We start from the raw sequence: 7,358 nt of genomic DNA, 5'->3' as shown, positions 1-7,358 counted from the left end.
CTTTCAGGTGTTTTCCTTTTTACAAGATTTCTCACGGGACCAACGTAGATTGCTCCTTCTGTCAGGTTTACTGCGAGCTGCCTTCGTCTCAGCGACCACAGGACCTATACTGGCTACCCTCCCTCTTTCCCTCTCTATCTCTCTCTCTCTCTCATTCTCTCTCTCTGTCTATCTCTTTGGCTGTATTTTTTTTTATTTTGAACCACGTCTACATAAGCTCCTTCTTAGTGTTATTTATAAAGCAGTAATGGGAAACATGTAGGGATGAAAAACCGCACATTTCCCCGCCTTAGTTGATATCTGGGGAAATCTGTCGCCAGCCCCAGCGTGAATCGTCTCCCGTATCCGCCGTGACAAATATACGCTGGAGGTATCAATAACACTAAAAAATCTACTGCTGAAGACAAAAATATTAATGTAAGGCAGAGTAGAATTTTGGCTATATTGTTTATTTACAAATGGAGGAATAAGGAAAATGCTAATATTGAAATTAATATGTGTTTTGTTGATTTCAGAGATGACACGTGAGGTAAACACTATAGAACGAGTAGATTTAATGTGTGTGTGTGTGTGTGTGTGTGTGTGTGTGTTCTTCACTTAAGCATCGACCTCAGTATTTGTGTAGACAGATTTATCACTAATTAGACATACGTTACATGCTTTGAGTAACCTAACCTAACCTAACCTAACCACCTATACCCACCTCAAACCCGACCTCAGCTCCACCTCAAACCCGACCTCTGCCTCACCTCAAACCCGACCTCTGCCTCACATCAAACCCCAAGATCGTCTAAACTGAACGCTTATAGTTTTAATTAATAGTTTAGAGTCAAGGTAATAGATCTGTATAATCCAGCCTCATAAATTGGACAGTGTTACTTTGCGTCTCAGGTGTTCCTTCCAGGTGTTCCTTCCTTTAGAGACAGTGAACTAGGATGGGTCTTTGTGATGTCGTGTCCACGTTTTTAAACAACAAGGTGATCAGGTAATTATGAACGTGTGTCGGTAACTTGTTCACTCATGTCATTATGGGGGCCTTGTGTTCATTGTTCAATCCTGTGTTTTGTTGCTGGTGAAGGATAAATGTAGGAATGTTCACTTCAAAATGGTGGGTAATATAATTCACCCTGAAGTAATTATAGTTCTCTCGCCTCATCTATTCATATGTTATGATGATATTGTTTTGATGGGTTAGTTACCTTACTGTTATAATTATTAACATCATCACTATCACCACCATCACCAATATTATCACCACCGGCATCATCACTATCACCATCATCACTATCACCACCATCACCAATATTATCACCACCGGCATCATCACTATCACCACATCACTATTACCACCGGCATCCTCACCACCACCATCATCTATCACCATTTATCACCACCAATAGGAATCTATCTACCAAATCTTTTAACTCATTGCCAGACACAGGTATTTTTTCTACACAATGGGATACCAAAAAACCTTCTCTCCTCCCCACCTCCCTCCCTCCTCCCCCAACCCTCCCATCCCCTTCCCCCCAAAAAAAAGGTGGACAGACCCGCGTAATTTGGAACCAATTAGTCGAAGAGGCATAGTAGGAAGAGTCACTGGGCGTATAATTAAGGAAACATTGATAGAGGGAACAGTTACTAACTACGTAAACATATAATACAACCTAACCTAACCAATCCAAACCAAACCTAACCTAACCTAACCTAACCAAACCAAACCTAACCTAACCTAACCAAACCAAACCAAACCTAACCAAACCTAACCTAACCAAACCTAACCAAACCTAACCTAACCTAACCTAACCAACAGTACCATTTCCACGTTATATCATGCTTTCCTCTGTTAAGTTTTGTTTGCAATATACAGTCCACTCGAACAGGATATTATATCGACAGCGTAAGTGAAGTGTTAAGAGGGGAACTAGAGAACTAAATCTATCTCTTAAGTTTGGAGAAATAAATTATATGAAGACAGGTAAGTGAATTAAATATTTTCCCTTGAGAGATGAGGAGACTGATGGGAGACATGATTGAGGAGACTGATGGGAGACATGATTGAGGAGACTGATGGGAGACATGATTGAGGAGACTGATGGGAGACATGATTGAGGAGACTGATGGGAGACATGATTGAGGAGACTGATGGGAGACATGATTGAGGAGACTGATGGGAGACATGATTGAGGAGACTGATGGGAGACATGATTGAAGTGTGAGAAATCTATAACGGGATGGGAATAAATATATATCCTGGTATGTAAGTAGTTCATGGTATTTTACGCATGAGTTTGAGAAGATGGAACAAGATTGTGAGTTCTGTTGAGTTCTGTAGTCTATAAGTTCTAGTTCTGTTGAGTTCTGTAGTCTATGAGTTCTGTTGAGTTCTGTAGTCTATGAGTTCTGTTGAGTTCTGTAGTCTATGAGTTCTGTAGTCTATGAGATCTGTTGAGTTTGTAGTCTTTGAGTTCTGTTGGAGTTCTGTTGAGTCTAGTCTATGAGCTTGAGTTCCTTGAGTTCTGTAGTCTATAGAGCTTCCTTGAAAATGTTTAACACTAGGATACAAATTGCTATAGGTTAGGTTAGGTTAGGTTAGATTAGGTTAGGTTAGGTTAGGTTAGGTTAGGTTAGGTTAGATTCCCTGGGTCCTTTGTTAGACCTCTCCAGATCTCAGTGGCATTGGCGTCTGACCTTAACACGGCTTAATGTTTACATCTCTGTGTGTTTGTTTATCTTCCTGCCGGTGATCCTGTGGTAAGAAATGTCCTGTTTGTGTTGTGAGGTAAGCAAGCATCTAACACGACCTGGTGACCGTGTGAGGAAAACAAAATCCTGGTGATAATGCAGGACAAAATATATTCTGGTGATGCTAAAGAGAAAATATTTGCTGGTGATGGTGCAAGAACAAAACATGATATAACCTCTTGATGCTTCACGAGGAACACTCACTGTATCTTGGTTACTTTACACACACACACACAGACACTCGCCAGGGAAGCGTAAATTTCTTCTTTTACGTTCGTCACCACACTGCTACATACATTTTAATATTAAAGAGTTGAGTGCAGGCGTTGCTGTGTGTGAGTCTTGTCTTGGTTCATGCTAATAATAATGGTTGCTCATCGTGTAACGAGGAAGGCAGTACCAAGGTGTAGAAGCTGTCGCCAACACAACAACCACACCCTGAGTTAACGAGTTGCATGACCCAGTGTCAAGGAATAGTTCGAGAAGACCGGACAACTTGCTTAACATTCAGGCTCCCAATTACTGCTGGGTAGACAGAGGCAAATGACGTAAAGATCTTGCCCATAGTTTCACCCTGCCCTGGGATTGAACCCGGGTCCGCTCACTTGCGAGGCGAGCATGATCACCGTTACACTACAGGTCGCCTTGTTCTTGCTACACAAACACCCACTAACAGCTATCAATAATCTGTGAGAACAATTTCCTCTACTAAGTCATGTGTCACACTGAGGACTTACACCAACTACTGTTGTCTTATTCCACTTCATGTTACATCATATATATTTTTTCTTTTTTTTTCTTCAGCATAACAATAATTGTAGGCAGTGTTTACGACTATCGTCCGAGGGAGTGTTTAAGCTGGTTTATTCAGGTAGGTGGAGGGTGTGGTGGGGGAGCGCGTGCCACCACAGCTCCCTAATGTACACATTTTTCATGCCTCGCTCCAGCGTTACCAAGGTGCGCACTGGGTAATGGAGGCGCGCCTTGCTCACACCGCCACGCCCACTCTGCTCTTGCCCGCCTCATGCGCAAAGTTCTCCTCTTGTGTTTCTTCCCTCTCATATTGTGAGCCATTCAGACTAGAAACGAACCAGTTAATATAACGCTGTACAGGTGTACTTGAGGGAGATAGTGACCATCATCCATATCACACAACGAGGCTACACACAGACACAGACACTCGCCAGGGAAGCGTAAATTTCTTCTTTTACGTTCGTCACCACACTGCTACATACATTTTAATATTAAAGAGTTGAGTGCAGGCGTTGCTGTGTGTGTGTCTTGTCTTGGTTCATTATTATTGTTAGATATAAAATACTTTATCATTGTCTTCTTAGTGTTGTCTTGTTATTAACGTGATACAGCTTTACCATGTTATCTTTGTTGTTCTTGTTCATCACTATATAATAAATAGTGTGTGTTATGTTCATCAGTCATCACTCACTCTCCTATCATGAAGCATCTTATGGACGGCGGTGGGTAAAGCAAGGAGCCGTCACAACACCACCACCTCACACACTATTAAGACAATATCATTTACATTCACTCTCAACAGGTTATAAGTTAATACTATCACCGTAGTAGTGTTTATTCCCGGTCCTTCTCTATACACCAGCCATCATACTCTTGCCAACACCCAGTGGATTTTGGGGTTCTACTTTATCACTTCTGAAATATGAGTCGTATTGTCACCTGTTGATTATATTATAAGCATTAGTGTGTGTGTGTGTGTGTGTGTGTGTGTGTGTGTGTCCATGTGTGTGTGTCCATGTGTGTGTTTGTGTGTGTGTGTTGATTACAGTCACCTTGAACATTAATGGATTAAAACTTGAAATGTGATTAAATTATTACCTGGAAACTGCAGGTAATTTACACACAATTTCATATTAGTTTGTAAAAAAAAATTACTAGTACCTGTATAGTCATATTCAGCCCCCCCCCCACCCGCCCCACGATCACCAATGTTGTTGTTGTTGTTGTTGTTGTTGTTAGTAACTTAAGATCAACAAACGAAATCTCAAGAACTCCAAACAACTAAATATTTACTCTGGTGTCAAATTGTGGTTTTACGTTTCTCTCTCGTTTTGACTAAATTTAAAATATAATATGATGAATCGTTTACTGTGTTTGATATAACCTATTTATTATAACGACCAATAGTGGTGTTTGGTGCCACGTCTTAAGAATGGACACGAAAATGCTATGTTCAGCCCTGTGTGTTAAACTACAATAAACGTGATTGATGAAATGACATTTTTTTTTACATCAATAATTCCTTTGAAAGATATTCCTATTACACACATGGCCAGTCAATCTTACAATCTTATCATAGTATTAAATAATAAATGATAATACTAATAATATAGCAATAAATTCTACCTTCAGACAGACATTTATATCAGTTCTGGCGCGCTCCTGAACACCTCTTACAGAACCAGACGATGACTAGTTAAATTCACGAGAACTTCTGACCATTATAAAGTAGCCAGACAAACTAGATACGAACAACAGTGACGAAAAAGGACTACAAACACGGACGGAATAACGGACACACGGTTGTAGAAGATAATGAAGATACGGACAGATAGAAATAATGGTTTTTGTGATTTAATGGTACTAATTTATAATAAGACAGGTGATGGAGGAGGGTCGGCGTTAATTGTACCTGGTTCCAACATATCTAGGTGAACGCGGTTAGTCTAAACAACTGTGGCGGCGTGAGAGAAGTCTTTAAGTTGATCTTGTGGGATACTGAGGTTCCCACACAGTCAACCCTTACAAGAAATACCCCGATATACGCTGTAACTCTCCTGACCGCTGCCACAACACGCGTCTTGGTATGTTTCTTTTAATCTGGTGAGCCCTGGGACATGGTCGCAGCCCCCTCCCTCACTGTGGGTCAATAACTTACGGTAAACGATAATGTGTTGACCCCAGCACGTCCCTGTCCTGTTTCTGTAACTGCATATTCTTTAAGTTACTTTTATCTGCTGGCTGTGTGAAAGTCGTATGTCCCTATTTAACTGCCATAAGCCTAGCCACACAACCTTGCTAACTTAACTTTACGGCAACATTCATAGCAAGTTCTCAAGAGAAAAGCCAAGTGGATTGTCACCAGAGATGAACGCGCCACTTAAACTTGCGTTCGCCTTTTTGGAATAATCCCAGAGTGGACCACTTTTACCGTGCTGCCATCTTTGTGGTTTCTACCTTTTTTCTCGTGAGAGTCGTTCCCCTTTCTTCTGAGGGAGGTGCTTCTTTACTGGTTTGTGGTGCGGTTTTTTGTAGTGCATCTTTACCGTGTGTACTGCGTTAGTAGTTGTGCTTCTTTAGTGCTTTGTGGTGCGTTTTTTGTGGTGTATCTTTACGTGGTGTTGTTAGTGACGCTTCTTTAATCGTTCTTGGTGCATTTACTGTGGTGCTTCATTATTATTGTATTGTGTTGATTATAGTGTTTCTTTGATGATCTGCGGTGTGTTGAGGATGGTGTGTGCAGTAAGTTGGTGGCTGTGCTTCCATACTTGTTTGTGGTGCGTCTCTGCGTGCACACACTGACTGGACTGTGAATCACCATACATACACAATAACTGTACATCGTCATAATGTACAAAACCGAACATCACGAAGTACTGTATCAGCAGAAGGAAACACGGTACTATGAGGTCAGAGGGATGTACACAATACTGTAACATCATAGGAAAGTACATGGTGCTTTAACATCGGTGGGGAGTACACTGTAATGTGACATCACCGGGAAATAAAATATACTAAAATAGTTATAATCTACTTTAACATTAAAGATGATTATGATGTGCTCCAACACTAGAGAGGTATACATCACCAACCTCACGAGAAGGTGTACTGTCCTGAAGCATCACATGTTATTCTCACATCACAGGAAAGTGGCCAATAGCATAACATAAACTGTGGCGACACTTCCCGGGCGGCAGTAACTTTGGGGCAGTATCAAACGCAACTTGTGCTCCTCTATGCAAAACTGTTGAGATTCTTTGAGTGGATGTCGTGACAATCTCGACTCGCCGCTCACTATTTCATTCTCAAAGGCCGACGAGAAATGAATCAGGACGCTGGTCTCCCTGCGGCTGTGATATGCAACGTATTGTCATCCAGAACTGTGTCTCGAGCAGTCAGCTGCGGTTGTGGTGTGTCATAAATTGTCAATTATGGCATTAGTGTGCATAAATAATCAATTGGTCATAATTTGTCAACTACAGCAGTGGTGTGTTAAAAATTACCTATTGCTGCAGTGGTGTGCATAAGTGGTCAACTGCGGGTGGAAGGGAGTGTCATCTAGGAGGGAAACTCAGTGAGGAAGTAATAGCTTAGTGTCGTGGACTCAGTGACAGGTAGACCTTACTCACGGTGGTCATCACTACACGTGAAACACACATCTTCACTAACCTTGCCACTGTTTGTGAGGGCGATATACTATCTTGATAACTTCTTAGGGAAATGTTCATTTAACTTTAGCGCCGTAGCCCACGAGCCTCTGCGTGTATGGGGTGTTCGAACTCACATCATAATTTTACTTTATCCTCTTCACCACTGATCGGCTCTTTAAGCGGCTTGGGCGATCGGTCACGTCTCTGTTG

The sequence above is a fragment of the Homarus americanus genome, unplaced genomic scaffold, assembly GCF_018991925.1.
Source record: "Homarus americanus isolate GMGI-L3 unplaced genomic scaffold, GMGI_Hamer_2.0 scaffold31050, whole genome shotgun sequence".
In the NCBI taxonomy this organism is placed as follows: Eukaryota; Metazoa; Arthropoda; class Malacostraca; order Decapoda; family Nephropidae; genus Homarus; species Homarus americanus.
Note: the sequence above shows the minus strand (reverse complement) of the source record.